This window comes from Dipteris shenzhenensis, chromosome 17, assembly GCF_047967505.1.
Source record: "Dipteris shenzhenensis isolate YYH24624 ecotype China chromosome 17, Dip_SZ_1.0, whole genome shotgun sequence".
Lineage (NCBI taxonomy): Eukaryota > Viridiplantae > Streptophyta > Polypodiopsida > Gleicheniales > Dipteridaceae > Dipteris > Dipteris shenzhenensis.
The window spans coordinates 20,148,618-20,167,203 of NC_141612.1; positions in this window are offsets into that span (position 1 = coordinate 20,148,618).

Below are 18,586 nucleotides of genomic sequence, written 5' to 3' on the forward strand. Positions count from 1 at the left end.
GTCACTTAAACAAAACCCCTCACTTCTCTTTCATTTCAGTCCACTATTCAGTACACTTACGTTCAGCTCACTCTCTCTCTCACTCTTGCTCTCCTTTTGTTCACATTTGGTATTAGAGCCTCACCAAGCTCTTGCACCTCTTCCAGCTCCTAGCTCCCAGCTTCTTGCTCACAGCCCGCACATGCGACGTCACTGTCCGTACAGCTGAGTCCGTACACCAGCAGATCGTTCGTATGACTTGCTAGCTGGACGTACGACCATCCATACCAACCTGTTGTATAGCCATCCGTACACAGTGTGTAGGTCCCATCTGTACACTATTGCCTCGAGCTCCCGTCATACATTTGTAGCTGTCCATACCTGCATCATCCGTACAACTACACCTATGCCATCCATACAATTGCACGTTCATACAGTTGTGGCTTTAGTCTAATAGTTCTAGTGCTCTCGTCCGTATAGCATACGTTTGCTATCGTTCATATAGCCCTACGTCACACCATTGCACCTGTCACGTACACTGCACGGTATCAATATCGTACCTATTGTAGGACAGTTGTGTATGTGCTACCGTACAGGCACGTACCTGCTGCCCTCACGTGTGTTGTCTGTACTACAGCTCGGAAGTCTTTGCAGGTGACCTTTTGCAGGTGACAAGCACTTGGGCATTTTATGCTTTTGCAGACATTGCAATCGGTTTGCAAAATCCACTCCAAAATTTAGGGCTTTGTGGTTTCGCTTGCAATTTTTGCAGAGAAATTGGGGCTTTTACAGGCAGAGTGCAAATTTTGCAACATTTGAGGCTTTCAATCTATTTGCCCTCTTTTGTATGCAATTTCCCACAAGAATTGGGGCTTTTGCATTTGGGTTGTAATTTTGCAGTGAAAAAGCATTTTGGTAGTTTTGCAAGCTTTTTTGGACTCAATTTGAGTCACATTGCAGACATTTGGGAATTTTTGCAAAGATTTCTTGCAGATTTTTGGGCATTTGCAGAGCATTGTGGTGCATTTCAAGCCTTTGATAGGCTGTGACAGTATTTGTCATTGTGGACAGATTTTCTTTGGCAGATTCTAGTTGTGCATTCCAAGAAGGGATTTTACTTGTTTAGTTTGCTGTGTTTTTTAGTTTATCTGGCAAAAATGGCTCATAACAACCCCAATGAGGTGTTTGGAGTCCTCACACAGGAGGATAAGTTGGATGGCACCAGCTACTCCTTGTGGAGTTTTATGGTTTGCAACATCTTGGTTGGCAGACATCTTTTGGATTATGTCAACGGAGATGAGATTCTGTGGCTACACCTGTCACTCCTACAGCGGGAGGCAAGGGCGGGAGGCAAGGGTGGAGGTCAAAATGCAGCACAAGTAATTGGAGCAGCTGCTGCTCCAGTGGCTCCCATAGTAGAATAAAAAAGATGGGATTCTAGGGATGCACAAGCTCTATGTGTGATTTCTCTTTCTATCAAGAGGTTCATTATTCCTCACATTCAGTCATGCAAGACCTCAAAGGCAGCTTGGGAGATATTAGAGAGTATGTTTGCAGCAGGAAATGATGCCAGAGTTTCCTTCCTGAAGATAGAGCTATCTCATATACATATGGATGAGGGAGATTCCATGAATACTCACCTCACAAAGCTTCAAGATTTGAGGGAGAAGTTGTTGATATTGATGAAGTTATTCCAGATTCAGAGATGATTTTACCACCACTCTGAATTCTCTTCCTGAGTCCTATCTTGGTTTCCACACCTCGTTGAATTTGTCATTGAGGGGAGGCATCAATCCTTTCTCTTTTCACGAGTTGGTAGGACTGTTGTTGTAGGAAGAGCAAACATGAAGAAATATGGCAACACAGGTTGGCGAGCAAGCCATGCTTTCTAAGTTTAAGCCCAAGGGAAAAGGGCAGCAAAAGCAACATGCCAATCAGCCCGCACATCAGCATAAAGCTGATTCAGGACAACCCTCTTATAAGGCTAAGGGTGATGCAAATAAGCCTAAAAAGAAGGGCATTTGTCACTACTACAAGAAGCCAGGTCATTATATTGGTGAATGCAAGAAGCGCATAGCTAAAGAAAAGAAAAAGGATTCAGGTATGGCTGTGTCAGATGCATCAGCTCCTCATGCACATGATGGGGAAGATGTTGCAACCAAGTTTGTGGAAGAGCACTACACCTTTTTGTCTTTCATTTTAGGTTATTCAATGGATGGTTCAGATACTACAACCACTATTGACAATGATCCATATGCTTTTTTGACTTGCAGTTATGATCCTTCAAAGGATGCAAGCTCTCTCAGTGTTAATGAGACACCGAGTACTTGGTATTTTCTTGTGGTTCTTCCAAGCACATCACTTCTAATAAGAGCCTTTTTGCATCTCTGCATCCTCCATGTATTGAAAAGAAGGTGACTTGTGCAAATAATTCTTCTTATTCAGTGTGTGGAGTGGGGGACATCATCCTTACATCCATTGATGGCACAAATTTCAGAATTTGAGATGTTCTCTATGTGCCAGGTATAAAGAAGAATTTGCTTTTAGTGTCCTCTCTCAATAGAGGAGGATTTTAGGTTCTATTCGATGATGCTAAGTGTGCAATCAGAGACAAAGAGAATGACTATGCTTTGATGTTGTCGGGCACTTTGTATCGGGGTATTTTTCAGCTTGATATATATGAGAAAAGATCCAATCTTGCACTTTCAGTGAGCACTCCCACTGCTGCAATGCAGAATGCGGAGTTATGGCATGCCACGTATGGGCACATGAGCTATGGCAGCTTAATTGTTGGGATAAATGTGATCAAGGGCTTGCTCTAAGGTGCATGTGTGCATCTAGGGGAGTCACATGTGTGTGTGTGTGTGTGTGTGTGTAGTAGAAGCACACCTAGTGCTATGAGGTGTCTAGACCATGACATAAGTGATGATGTAATGCAAAGCCCCCACATTGGGAGGTGCCTTTGATTTGGGAGTTCCCATGATGTAGGGGCTGATTGCCACTGATGTAGAGGAGGTGCCTATGATCTAGGACACCTTTCTCTCCACTCTATATAAGGGACGTTCTCCCTTCATTTCAATAGCCATGCTTTTGGCTTCACTTGTGCTCTTCCTTTGTGTCATATGAACCTCTTCTACCCCACCCATCTCTTCATTTGGTATCAGATCCCCTAGGTTCTAGAGAATCCATTCTGAAAGTGCCACATCATCATCTTCTCACCCCTACCATCTTCTTCTCTAGCTCTTCACCATTTTTCATCTTCTTGACCGAATTTCCTAAATATACGATTTTATGTTCTCCCCACAGAAGCAACTGACGAACATATTATATTAGGAAGAACCAGGTGCTATGCTGTGAACTACCAAATCGACTGGCATGCTCGGACTACTTCACTCACCAATGGTGGCAGAACGATGGTAGTCCTGCTGTGGGGAGCAAGTCCTACTTCTTCAGTTCCACCCTCGCTAGTCCACAATAACAAAGCTACACAAGAGGGTGGACCACAAGCCCCAGCCACCTCCAACACACCAACAAAAGCCCCAACTCGAAGGGAAAAGAAAGTCAGTCACAGTGGTAAACTGGTGCCAGTGCCCACTCCACTACCACCACCATCCTCTGCTCAGGAAATTTGTGAACAACAACTACAAGAGGCTATCCTCTGTGCCCAATGTCCCTTAAATTCGACCCGACGTCCTCAAGAACTCCAAGCAGTGCAGAAGGCCCAAGTCACCTCAGGGACGTCTCTTCCAAAACCATCCGTTACAAGAAGAAGACCACACCGCCAGCTCGCGCTTCGAGCCCTAAGCTGCAATCCACCTCATCCACCGCCGCATCCCCTCAACAAGTTGGTCAACACCAACCACTTGGGGGGCCAAGGTAAGGTCGCCTGGGTCCTGAAGTTGAGGGGGTAAGCCATGAATATTTCGAAGTCAACAACACAAGAACCTGTGTCTCCCCGAGATACATCACCACAAGAACCTACCGACGAGCCAAACAAAGTAGGCCAACTCCAAAGTACCGAGCACGCATTATTTCCCCGAATGGTCTAATAACACAAATCTCGCCAAGGGCAGGTAGGGACGAGCATAAGGACCAACCCCTCCCTTGTGAGGTGTTACATAAGAACCTCCCTCTAAAGGCAAACCCTCGAAGGTAATTACGAACATACCCCCTCCGATGGTACCGACCTACTCACATAAGCAAGGGTCTACACCCCAAGAAGATGGACCATGCCGCAACAACTAAGCCCAGCGCCAATGTGCCTCTGGCATCCAAGGTAAAAAACAAGCTAGACACTTAACGTGGCTTTTAACACCCTATGCAGAGTATGGCATCCATCCACACCACATTTCTCATAATCATCGAGTCTAGGTCTAGGTGAGTCAGTATGGTAGGCATCTCACCCGACGCACCTGTAGCCCACCAGTCCCTACCGAACACACACACACACACACACACACACACACCCACAGTTAGCACAAGGTGATTAGAGTCAGTACGTCCATTTTTGCATTTCTTCACCATCTTCCACGCTGACCTCACAATCAGACCTGCACCGCACAAATGCACTCTACTCACTCTCTCTCGCTCACCTTCACCCCCCCTCTCTCTCTCTCTCTCTCTCTCTCTCTCTCTCTCTCTTCCTTTTACTTCCTTACCAGTCAGCATCCCGCCGGTCGTCACCAGAGAAGTATCCTACCGACTGTCACCCCTCCCAAAATCCCACTGATCATTGCCATCGCCAAATCGCACCAGTCGTCGCCCAGAAGTATCCCGCTGACCCCGGATCCCCCCAATCGTCGCCATCGTTAGATCACACTGACCGTCGCCATCTCATACCATGCTGGTCATAGTCTTTGCCACATCACACTGGCCATTGCCGAAGCGGTACCGCATTGACCATCACCATAGATTTACCTCGCTAACCGTCGCCACCAAAGAAAGATCACGCCAGTCGTGGGGATGTAAAATCTATATAAACAGGCTTATCCCGCCGGGCCATTTGCCATAGCAGTTGCCCCCAGACTCTTGCTTGCCAAATTTGCTCAGAATTATCACAGCCTCCTGCCCTCTTCCACTGCCATCCAAAACAGCTTGTTGATGCCCTCCCACTCTTCCTCATCCACCGACTCCCTCATCACTCAAGTGCTATCCCTCTTTTCGATGGATCCCAAACACGAGTTCTTCGAGTTTAAATTGGACTTGGGACTCCACCCCCACCCTATCCCATAGGCCACTGGCCCCTCAGATTCCCAAAGCACTCCGTCTGCCATGATCCGCATGCCTTTCGAGATCCCCATAGAAGATTTGCAAGGGGAAGAGGAAGTGTCCAACAAGCAGGCCATGCAAGAGGGTATGACAGCAGCAGGTGCCCCCCCTTGAGATCAAGAAAGCACACCCCGGCACCATCAGCAGGTGAGTACAAGGTCGTGCACTCCCAATCGCACTCACCACTTGGAGAGGCATGGCTCTAAGAACTGGATGCATGCATCGGCTTTGCATACGAGGGTCATGTGACTACACCCTCCACTACCATACCGCAGTAGCATATGCAGCACTGAAAGAGCCAGCGGTGGAGGATGCACTCAGAGTGCTGGCTTGAGCAAAGTGGTAGACCACCTTCCATGTCACCTGGACATGAAGCTGCTAGCCAAATTCCTCCAGGCTTAGTACAACAACGCCAATGTTGCCATCCTACGAGATGCAGCAGGCAATCCCCACCACTACTAAATCAGTTAGGGTGTGGTACGGGTAGCCTTCAACCTGTTGATCATTAGTGAGAAGTACTCCACGAAGAAGAAGCTAGAGGCCCTCAGCAAGGTCTGTCACTATGACCACCAAAAGCGCAAGGGATGACTCCAATTCACTGCCATCCACAAGCTAGAGGTGAAAGGCCAGCAAGAGCCTTGCAATGGATCACACAAGTCAAACACATGGACCACCATAGTCCATTGTGCCAAATATCCTACTGCGCTTGGTGGAGCCTCGGGATACCAATTGGGCAGACTACTTCTGCAGCCAAATGAGGGAAGACCTCAAGACACACGAGAAAGTAATTGGCAATCCCATGCTATACATGCTGATTCTCTACTACTTGCTGCAATAGCATCCACCAGTCAGCAGCTTCACGCTAGCTAAAAAATCCACCACAGGGCCAGCACAGACAGGGCCCGAAGAGACAGAGGTCAAGCCTGAGTGAGCGAGGACAACGCCCATCTCTACTCTGGCCAGTAATGTGCAACCGGACCCAAGTTAGTTGCTTGCACAATATGAGGACCGCCATATGCAAGAATTCATGCACCACCAACTGTGACTCCAGCAGGTGGATTATTAAACAAGGGCAAACAGGTTCAGGAGGAGTCGATCCTCATCGAAGACCTCCAAGGTGACAAAACAATCACCATTGGCATCCATCCAAGAGCTAGAGCCATGCCGACCACTCCCATTGCACCCTATGTCTCAGTCTCCACAACCCCCCAGGAGACCACATCCTTCACCACCAGCACCTCTTCCTCTCCATGGGCAGCCCTAGCAGAGGCCTTTCAGTTTTGCAGTGCACGCGCCATGTGCTATAGCCACATGTCAGCCAAGAAATTATCGAGTGCGGACCTAATGGAACAACACCTCTTTGACACCATGCCCCAGCTCCCACAGGTCGCATGCACAATTTTGTGGAGGAGGAAGGAACAAGCCTCACAGCTCTCAGCTAGTCTCCTTTAGGCATACCGTGCAAAATATGAGGAGGTCGAGCTAGCTCTTACAAAGCTCAAAAACGACCTCGCCACCACAAGCGAATCCCTAGTCCAAACGCTCATGGACTAGGTCGACAAGGCAGAGTCTGCTGGCTTGTGAACAATGCTAGAACAAAAGGAGTAGGTAGAGGCATAGTACACCCGCACACAGAAGCACCAGGAATGATAGACCCAATCTCTATAGGATCTCCTGGCACAAGAAAGGAAACTTATTGTTTCCATCCAAGTAGAGAACGAATGCTAGCGCACCCTTGACCAACCAGAGGAGTCAAGATTAGAAGACTCGAAGCAATAGGAGTTTCGGATGTATAGGGAGGTCTTCGCATAGTTTTCCACATACACACTTGCACCACCCACCATCCCCCAGACTCTCCAAATGCACTTCGATGCACTCCGTGTACAAAAAGTCATCTTCCACTTAGACCTCACAGCTCCACTTCCTCCTAATGCCCTCCAAACTATCCTTCGCCATAACCCCAACCACTGCTGCCCCATCTTAGCCATGTCATACTTCTCCTTAGATCTCCAACCCACTTCTATATCTCTCCTCCACGCCTCCGATCTCCAGACTCTAGCTGCCCATCCGGTCCTCCTTAATTTTCAAGCTTGGTGCCGCATCATCACGGAGTCCCTTAATTATCAAACGGACGATGAAGTGATGCAAATCGCAAAGCCCGAGGAACTCAAAACGTGGGTCTACACGCTTGAAAGTTTGCAAGCAGACATTAATTGGATGCAGACCTATGGCTGAGCCTCTGCAATCCAATCTCAAGGGCACCTTGCGACATTCTAGCCCACCACCTATAACCCCCTCGGCATAATAATCCTCTTCATTAGGGTGCTACAAGCTCTCCAAGACTCGCTTGAGTCCTTGGTGAGTAATTTTGAAACAATTCATGTAGCATACCCTGAGGAAGGTCACTGAGGAAGATGGCCAAGAAGCCATCACCCTCTTTAATGCTACTGCCCCTCCTATTGAATTCCACCACCACCTCTTCTGGATCCTGCCCAACCCACCCAACAAGCCACACAACCTCCCCTCCCTCGGACAACACTGCCCAAGCATTTGTCTAATGCCTCTAACACCACCACAACACAGCATGGGACCTCCACATCCATCTCTTCTACCACTCCGATTGACCTTCCTGACACAGCCTTCAACACACTACTCAAGGCAAGCAAATTTGTATAAGTGGATGATGCAACAATGCCAACAAGAAGAATAGATCCGAAGCCTATGCCCATTGTAGATGACAACGCTTCGCCCTCCCTGCCTGCCTCCCCCCCTAAAGATGTCCAATGGCACCCAGACTTGTAGTCATTTCAGGAGTTGCCAGACAGTGCGCTTATGCATCATTAGAAGTGCCAACTCGAGGGCTCCCACCTCCTCCATTTGTACAAAATCCTTGAGGTGCACACCCTCACACAATTCATCACATAGTCCTTCAACGACTGGTGATGTGCACATCCAAAGCACATAAGAGGAGGCTATAGCCTCGCCCCCAATGCTACAGTCCCAACAATCGATGCTGATGCCGGTCTACAGCCACGATGGCGACTCCCCTTCTTGAAAGTGGATAAATTTTGGTGCTACTAGCACAGTGCCCACGTCAATCGCTGAATCCACCCCCTGTATATGCCAATGGAACAACGATACTTGGGCCCAATTCAGAGAACTCTAGTAGAAGGACCCAAATATGTTGTACAACTTCCCCAAAGAGGTGACTCAGGAGGGATTTTGCTTCCACCTCCAGTCATTCAACAACACGTATAGATTAGCTCTAGATCCAGCCATCGTCGCAGTGGTCCACTTCAACTGCCTCCTCCTCTTACTCCTCCACGATCTCCCCACCCACATTCACTCCATCGACGACCGCCTCCACAATCTGAACAACCAGATTGTCTTTAAGCTTGACATCAATCCTATGCAATTCTAGGACCTCCGCCTCCTCTACATCTACGTTTGCAATCTCCATGGACATCACATCCGCACGTATGAGGTTATGCATGCCACCCATTTTTGGAAGTATCGTTCGTACCCTCACTCCACGACAACTGGACCACTATGCAGTCCTAAAGACAGTCCTCACCACAGACCTCCTCCAGCACGGCTGACTTGGATAAGCAAAACAAGAAGGGGGGCATGTTAACATCCACAGAGCACAATCGCCGAATGTAGGATAATCAGTGATTAGAGGTGATTAGATTGCATGATCTACTTCAACGAAAAAGATCAAGGAGTTTGACCCCCAAATACGCCAAGGCTAGTGATTGCAGGCAATGTGCACATGGAAGGAGTATAGCTCAAACTCAGGGAGTTTGATCCCCAAATATCCCAAAGCCAAAGATTCCAGGCAACATGCACAGATTGTATGTTTCAGATAACACCCCAAGGCCAAAGACTGCAGGCAACGTGCACATTTCACGTCTACATCCACAAAAATAGCCAAAGAGTACAACTCAAACTCATGGAGTTTGATCCCCAAATATCCCGAGACAAAGAAGTGCAAGCAACATGCACAGTTTATACGTTCTAGTTGCAAGCTCCTGTTAAGTGTCTCGTGGAAGTTAAGCCTCACCACTCTAGGTTTTGAGCCTCGTTCATGGGCTTCGAACCCCAAATGACTTAAGGCATGAGGGCGCTCAAGGAGTTTGACCCCCAAATCACCTAAGCCTTGGAGGCACGAGGCTAATGCAAGCGCTATTTTGGAACTGGTTAGGACCACCTCCTAATACAAGGTTTGTCCCAAGCGCTCTAATATGGTTGACACAAGCACGATTTCCGCCTAGTAGGGAGAGATGGAAAGAATAGCAGTATGCCTTGGCACCCTACGGGCCCACCAACAGCCTTTGGTTTGTAAAGAGAAGGAGAGTGCTAAAAGGAAAAGGGTTGGCCCTCCCTTCAAAAGGTGACTTGTATAAAAGGCCAAAGTGTTGACTTTGGTCTTCATTGTTGTTTGCACAAGTTTGAATACAAGGTCCCTCTTCTCTTCCAAGAGAGTGTTCTCGGTGGTCTCTTGTTTCCATTGTAGTGCCCTTGTGTTTGCCATTTCATCCCCCTTCACTCTCCTCTTCCCTTCTCCTTCTTGCTCTCAGATGGATGCCACCATGACCCCTTTCATAGTAACAAAAGGGTGCAATGCACCATGTATATACTATCTACCTTTTTCATTATGTATATACTTAGCGCACCATGCATATACTCATATTCGGAATGTAACCCTCCCTAGCTCTTTTTTTGTGTTGGGAGGCTATACATTTTCCTATAAGATTATTTTCACCATTTGGTTGGATATATTTTTTTGAATATATCTTTTTACATCTCATTTATCTAAGCTACGGTTTGAGAGTTACAACCATTTTTAATTCTCATCACATCTCCATTGGCGAAAGGATACTAGAAGGATGCAAAGACTTAATTTTGATTTCATGGCTAGATAGAACAAAAAAGTAACATACATTTTCTTTATTCAAAAACTTACTTTTGATTGCATGGTTAGATAGAGCACAAAATTTGCATCTTTTTTTCTTTTTATTATAGCTCGTCAATCTGAGCTACGATTTGAGAGTTATGACCATTTTTTCACCATCATCACATATCCGTGGACCCCTTATTTGGAGAAAGGGTCTTAAAAGGATGAAAAATATTATTTTTAACTGCATGGTTAGATGGAGCACAAAAATTACATCACTTTTTCTTTTTACAGCTCAGCAATCCAAGCTATAGTTTGAGAGTTATGACCCAATTTTTACGTTCATCACATCTCTATGGACACTTTCGCCAGAGAAAGGGTCCTAGAAGGATGCAAAAAATTAATTTTGATTGCACAGTTAGATAGAGAAAAAAATTGAAATCACTTTTCCTTTTCACATCTCATCATTCCGAGATATGGTTTCAAAGTTATGACCATATTTACATCGTCATCACGTCTGCATGGACCCTTTTGCTGGTGGCTCAAAGAAATATTATATTTGGTTGCATATGGATCAAAAAAATTACATCAGTTTTTCTTTTTATATCTCACCAAATTTGAGCTATGGTTTGAGGCTTGTCACATATCCATGGACCCTTTCACTTGGGAAAGGGTCCTAGAAGGATGCAAAATACTACTTTTGACTACATCTTGGCTAAGAAAAAATATCTCCTTGAACCCTTTCAAAAATTTTTGTTGCCCAAAGAGTGAATAAACCAAAATTTCATAAGTTTTTAAGGATCTTTAGTAAAAAATAAGCTCATAGGACCCTTTTTCTAGCAAAAGGGTAATTTGAGCTTATTTTGGGTGCATTCTAATTGAAAATAAATAAATGAATTTCGGTCTTTAAAAAGCCCATGAGATTGGATGAAAGGGTTCTATGAGAATTGTTTTGTTGCGTTCAAATAAAAAATAAGTAAATGAATTTAGTTCTTAAATGGTCCAAGTGAACCTTTAGCCAGTGGAGGGGTCCTATAAGAAATTCATTTTTAATAATTGTAGGAAAATAATACAACGTCTGTGCTCAACAGATAATAGGATCTCGTATGCAAGAGAGAAAACAAGATAGTATGGACAATAAAAAATTTGATTACTATAGAACTGATACAATAGATGGCGCTGCCTCCCAACCGTGCGCTCCTGTGAAAGAAGCTTCGATGGCGTGCTGGAACCAGTAGAAGATGGAGGCTGGATGCTAAGGAATCAGGGTTGCTATAGCAGGTGATGAAATGGGCTTCACGGGCTTGCTCTTATATAGCCACCAGTCATAGTCGGTTAGGCTCAATTGGGTGTCCGACCCAGTCCGCCCAAAACGGTCGAGGTCCCGAAATAGGCCACCGACCACACGATAGAACCGGTGCACAAAATAGAGCAACTAACCTATGGTCACCGTTCGGCCCAGAGCCATCCAGGATCATTTGAGGCTCCAAACGAGCCCCGCAAGCCGAGAGTGGGCTACCTCGAGAAATGCTACGTCTACCCTCAGTGTGGTCAGTCAAGGGATGCCTTCCTGCACTTGCATGTAGCCTAGTTGGGGGTGTGCCAACTCTATCTGAAGCCGTCCAGCCATCAGGCCACACATGGCTCCCATCTGGTGTCCAAACCAGGACCTACCGGATAACCAAGCTACTCAAATGCCTTCTCCTCATATGGGGGGCTTACAAGTAGAGTTAGCTAGTTCTTGCATAGTTACACGAGAGTGGAGCATTGATATCTAACACCCCCCCTCAATGTCCACCCGCAAGTGAACTTACTTTTTCGGCCCAATGCCAAGTTGATGAAGATGCCTCTCCAGCAAGTCTCTTCCAAGAGCCTTCATGAATATGTTCGCAGCATTCTCTGTAGTCAGAGTATACACCAAGTCAACCTCTCCATCCATGATGAGCTCGCGTACAAAGTGATATTGAATCTCAATGTGTTTTGTGCGAGCGTGGAACACCGGGTTCTTTGCAATCGCCATGCAACTCTGATTGTCCCATGATAACTGTGTAGGCTTGTTCTGCACTACACCCATGTCCCCCAAAATCCTCCTCAACCACACTGCCTCGCAAGAAGCAAAGCATGCAGATTTGTACTCGGCCTCGGTAGAAGAAAGAGCAACTATGGGTTGCTTCTTGCTGACCCATGACACAGCTCCAGATCCAAGTGAGAAACAGTAACTTGTCACTGATCTCCTACTGTCCACGTCTCCTGCCCAATCCGAGTCACAGAATCCGGTCAAGATGTTGCCCTTGGTATAGGTGATGCCATAATCAAGTGTGCCTTTGATGTATTTCGGCACCCGCATCCCTGCCCTCCAATGGTTCTCCTGGGGCTTATTGGAAAACCTGCTTAGTACACCAGTTGCAAAATTGATGTCCGGCTGTGTGTTGCACAGGTAAATCAAGCTACCCACAAGCCTTCTATACTTTGCTTTGTCCACCAGTGGTGATAAATCCTCGTTTGAGAGCTTCGCATCAACCTCCATAGGGCCATTGTGGTTCTGCAGGCTCTTCTTCATCTTCTTTGTCTTGAATCCTCCCATTGGGGGAGTTCAGTCTACCACTGGTGGCAGTACTGGATGGATATCCTGGTCCTGGTTGTCTGGGAAGGAAGCATCCTCCTCCAATTGATGTGGCTGTTCTGAGAAGACCACATTGCAACTTACAATTACCTTCTTGGTAATAGGGTTATAGAGATGGTAACCCTTCGCCTCTTCACTATAGCCCAAGAAAATACACTTCCGGCTCTTCGGTTCCCATTTGGTTCTGGTAACATCAGGGACATGCACAAGACAGTCACATCCAAAAACTCTGAAATGTGCAGCTGAAGGTTTCTTACCAGAAAAGGCTTGCAGTGGAGTCATCCCATTCACAGCCTTCGTGTAGCTATGATTCAGGATGTAAACTGCAGTGTAACATGCTTCAGCCCAAAAAGCCTTTGGTAGATCTTTCCCTTTCATCATACTCCGGCCCATTTCGTAGATGACATGCATCTTGCGTTCTGCTACTCCATTTTGCTATGATGTATGTGGCGGGGGTTTCTGCCTCTTGATTCTGTGACTTTTGCAGTAACTTTCGAATTCAGTTGATGTGAACTCTCCACCTCTATCTGATCTCAACTTCTTCACCTTCCTCTCCGTTTCTTTCTTGACCATTACATGCCATTCCTTGAACCTACTAAAAGCCTCGTCTTTAGTCTTCAGGAAGTATATTAATATCCTTCTACGATCAGTGTCATGAAGTAGTAGGAACCACCCAAAGCTTCCATCTCCATCTTTTCGCAGAGGTCCGTGTGAATGAGGAGCCTTTGCCATGCTGGCCTCTTTAGGAAAGGGATGCCGATGCTACTTGCCCGTCATGCAAGCTTCACATACATCGGGCAGATCTTAAATTTTTAGGAGGTCTGCAATCATTCCACTTTTATGCATCTCCTTCAAAGAACTAAGGTTTAGATGACCAAACCTCTCATGCCATAGCTTAGTGTTTCCACTCGAGCATTGAAAGCTGAGAGTTCGTAAATGTTGTTGCGCCGTGTACCTTTACCAATGACCTTCCCTTGAAGATCCAGAATCTGTGCACCATTCTTATTGAATTGAACTTTGAGGTCCCGATCTGTGATCATGGAAACGGACAAGTTCCTCTTGATATCTGGCACATAAAGAACATCAGACAACTGTTTTACAACTCCATCTAACCTGAGAGCAATCGTACCTTTTCCTTTTGCTAGACATTTTGCATCATTGCCGACTGCTACCAGGATGTCATTCCCTACCGGCTGTAGAGAGGTATACCAATCCTTGCGACTGGTCATGTGGCACGATGCACCACTGTTAATGATCCACAGTTCATCTACAGGTACATGAACTGCCTCCGTGCAAATCTCCTCAATTGCGACGCAGCTCTACTGGTACTACCTGCGTGCTGTTGCTGGACTCTTTCTTTACTCTGTTCTTCTCATCTGCAATCTTCTTTCGGCACTCATTCTACTTGTGCCCTGCCTTGTTACAATAGAAGCATTTGATCCTCTTCTTTCTCTTTTTATTAGAAGAAGATGGGTTACCAGAGTCCTTACCCTTACCTTTCTTTGATTCGGTCCAGAAAGCCGAACCTTCTCTAGTCCTCGTCTTTTGACGCATCTCCTCCTCCAAAAGCATCGCGCTAAAATCCTCAAAGTTGAGGGGCAGATTTCTGTTCTGCATATTCAGTGCCGTAACAAGACCATCGTACTTTGGTGGGAGAATCCGTATGTACCTTCGTGCTAGATTCTTGCTGGTGATGGTGATGCCAATCGCAGTCATCTGATCGCGCAGATTCTTCACCCTAGTGATGAAATTCTCTGCCACTTCAGACTTAGACAACTTCTCATTCGCAAGTTGAGTCTCTAGATTCTGAATCCGTGTCTGATTCGTGGTCTCATACTGATTTTTCAAGACTGTCCATGCCTCCTCTGCTGTGGTGACATGTTGAATTAATGCCATAACAGAATCACTAACACTGCAGACAATAGAACACAGTGCATTTGCATTTCTTCTTGTCCACGCGAGAATCTCATCCGTAGTTGGTACTATCTGTGTCCTGCATTGGCTGGATCCAGTCTCGCAACTGGCCTCATGTCCACCCCAGTCCCAAAGCTCGTATGCGCTTAGGATAGTCTTCATCTTGAACTTCTAGAGTGGATAGTTAGAGCCGTCCAACTTTCTGCTTTCGTCGAACGGTGGGATTCGCAGTCTTGCGGGTTGGGCCATCTCCCACACAATCTGCTCACAAACAGAAAACACACTACCAAATCTTCTTGCTAGAGTCCAAGCTCTGATACCATGTAAGAAAATAATACAACATCTGTGCTCAACAGATAACAGGATCTCGTACGCAAGAGAGAAAACAAGATAGTATGGAGAATCAAAAATTTGATTACTGTAGAACTGATACAATAGATGGTGCTGCCTCCCAACCGTGCACTCCTGTGAAAGAAGCTTCAATGGCATGCTGGAAATAGTAGAAGATGGAGGCTAGATGCTAAGGAATCAGGGTTGTAGCCAATGATGAAATGGGCTTCACGGGCTTTCTCTTATATAGCCACCAGTCGTAGTCAGTTAGGCTCAATTGGGTGACTGAGCCAGTTCGCCCAAAATGGTCGCTCGAAATAGGTCACCGACCACATGATAGAACCGGTGCGCAAAAAAGAGCAACTGACCTATGGTCACCGTTCGGCCCAGAGCCATCCGGGATAATCTGAGGCTCTAAACGGGCCTCGCAACTCGAGAGTGGGCTGCCCCAGGAAATGCTCCATCTACCCTCAGTGCGGTTAGTCAAGGGATGCCTTCCCACACTTGCATGTAGCCTAGTTGGCGGTGTACCAACTCTATCTGAAGCCGTCCAGCCATCAGGCCACAAATGGCTGCCATCTGGTGTCCAAACTAGGACCTACTGGATAACCAAACTACTCAAATGCCTTCTCCTCATATGGGGGGATTAGAAGTAGAGTTAGTTGGTTCCCACATAGTTACACGAGAGTGGAGCATTGATATCTAACAATAATTTGAGGCATAATGCAACAAAAAAGGTCCTATGGTCTTTTTCCAAACCATTTTTGATTTAATTTCTTAAGGCTTAATACAACAAAGAAAAAGTCTAGGAGACCCTTTGGCCAAAAAAAGGATCCTCTGGGTATTTTTAAGCCCATAATTTAGGATCATCTCTCTATGTATTATTAGCCCTTCTCCATTGCAACTTGCGTCGCTTCTCTTTTGGAGCATCCACTTCACTCTCCCTTTTGATATTCACCTCATCATCTCCCTTCCATTAAGGGGAGGTATGATAAATGGAGGTGACCTTTAAAAAACCATGGAAAGTTACCATGATGATGGTTAACAAAAGTGCTCATAACTCTCTAACCATAGCCTGGATTGATGAGATGTAAAAATAAAATGTGATATACTTTCTATGTTGTATTTGACTGTGTACTCAAAAATAAATTTTGGCATCTTTCTAGGACCCTTTCACTAGCAAAATGGTCCATGGAGACGTGATGATGGTCATAACTCTCAAACTATAGCTTAGATTGATGAACTATAAAAAGGACAAATGATGTATTTATAAGAATCTACCCAACCAAATGATCAATATAATTTTATAAAAAAAATTGGTCCTCCCAACATTTTATGAGAGAGAGAGAGAGAGAGAGAGGGAGAGAGAGAGAGAGAGAGAGAGAGAGAGAGGATTACCATGCACATCGTGAGTATATACATGATGCAGTGCACTCCTCTAGATAGAGGAATAGGAAGAGAAAGAGGAAATATTCTAATAAGAGTGGAGGTAAGAGGACTCAACTAGCCAAGATGTTGGAGTTGAGAGATTTAGTGGAACACATGAAGAGCTTCTCCATGATATTGAGGGAGAGGACCAACATCATGGTGAGAAGGTGGAGAGCAAGCCTCAAGTATGTAGATGATAGTGAGAGATTTCAGGATCACATTGGTTTGGAGGCCAATGATGCCAACTTTGAATTGGCAAGTGGGGGAGATATCATCAGCAAATGGAGGATTTTTAGATCAAATTAATATATTTAAATACCCTTACACACACCAATCATTCGTTCAAGGGTTAGGTGGTATGTAGTAGTCCTTAAGGTGTGTGGGGACTCCATACCCTAGGGTACATCTCTAATATTATGGTTTTATGCTATTTTCAATTGACCAATGTAGTGGTTAGATTGCATGTCATCAAAAACACTTTGACTATGATATGCTTACTTTTTTTTGTAGCATGGATATGATCATGACTACAATATGCATCTTTCCATCTTTGGTATATGCTTGAAGGAATGTGGTATGACAATAATAACACCATATCTGTAGTGTTTTGTGGTTTGTGGTTTTGGTGCACATTCTATGTTGGTGTTGTATTTTTGGTACTATGTGGTTGGCAAGTATTTGTGCGGAACTTGGAGACATACCTAGAGGGTATGGGTGGAAGCATCAAAAGGGTGCACAAAACCATTTCTCTAGGAAAGGGCATATCATGAAAGGTCATTGGAATCAAGCTTGGAACTATAAGCTCATGAGTTTGAACTCGAGAGAAAATAATACTCCCACATGAGTAGCACTAAATGTTTCATAGCTGTATGCTAATCTTTTTCATGTCTTTGTGGATGTTCTTCCTTAGTACTGCAATGAACCAATATGTTAGGTACTTATCATCGGGGTGTGGGTCACATTTGGCAAGTGGGTGTTTCATTTTGCCCAGACCTTGTTCTAGCTTGCTCAGTTGGAGAGCAAGATCATCTTGTAGTCTCGTTATTTCTTGGGCATTGAGGTGATTAGATCACCAAGTGGGATACGGCTCTTACAGAGGAAGTATGGATTGGACATGCTATCCAAATATGGGATGACAGGCTATAAGCCTATTTTAGTTCCTTTGGAGCAGAATGTGAAGCTGAATGCAGATGTAGGTGAGCTTCTGGAAGACCCTACTATGTACAGACACATAGTAGGAAGTTTGATTTATATGACTATTACCAGGCCAGATTTGAGCTATGCTATTGGATTAGTAATTCAGTTTATGTAGGCTCCAAGGAAACCACATTTGGATGTGGCTAGATGCATACTCAGGTATGTGAAGTCCACATTACAGTATGGACTATTTTATGAGACTGGGGTTCAGATATAGTTGCATGGATACACTGATGCTGATTGGGATGGTAGTATTTCTGATAGACGATCTACCAATGGATATGTGTTCTCTTTTGGGAGTGTTGCAGTCACTTAGAGCAGCAAGAAATAGCCTACAGTTGCCTTGTTGAGCACAGAGGCTGAGTATAGGGGTGCAGCAATGGCTGCATGTGAGGTAGCTTGGTTGCATAAGCTACTTTATGATATGCATCAGTCTACAGATGGGCCAGTTGTCATTTATTGTGACAACATGAGTAATATACACTTAGCAAATAACCCAGTCTATCATGCTAGAACAAAGCACATTGAGGTGCATTATTACTATGTGCAGGAGAAGGATTTACTAGGTCTTATTGATCTAGTTTATGTCAGCACAGAGGATCAGGTAGCTGACATATTCACGAAGGCATTGGGCGCAGAGAAGCTGCACAAGTTCAGAGACCTGCTTGGTGTTGTGCAGGAATTGGGATTGAGCTCGAGGGGGAGTGTTGAGATATCGAGCTCCACTCATGATATGCCAGGGTGACCGTTGTGCATTTATGTCACCGACTTGTTAGTTGCAGATGCAGTTGGTACACCGCCCATGAATAATAGCTGGATGACAGCTATCCTTATGTACTCTAGTTCGTGGCTCAGTTAGTATGCCACCTTAATTAGCTGAGTTTGGTTTGAGACCCACATATAGGGTTCTTCTATTTCTTTGTACTAGAGTTCTTTTGGCTTTCACAACT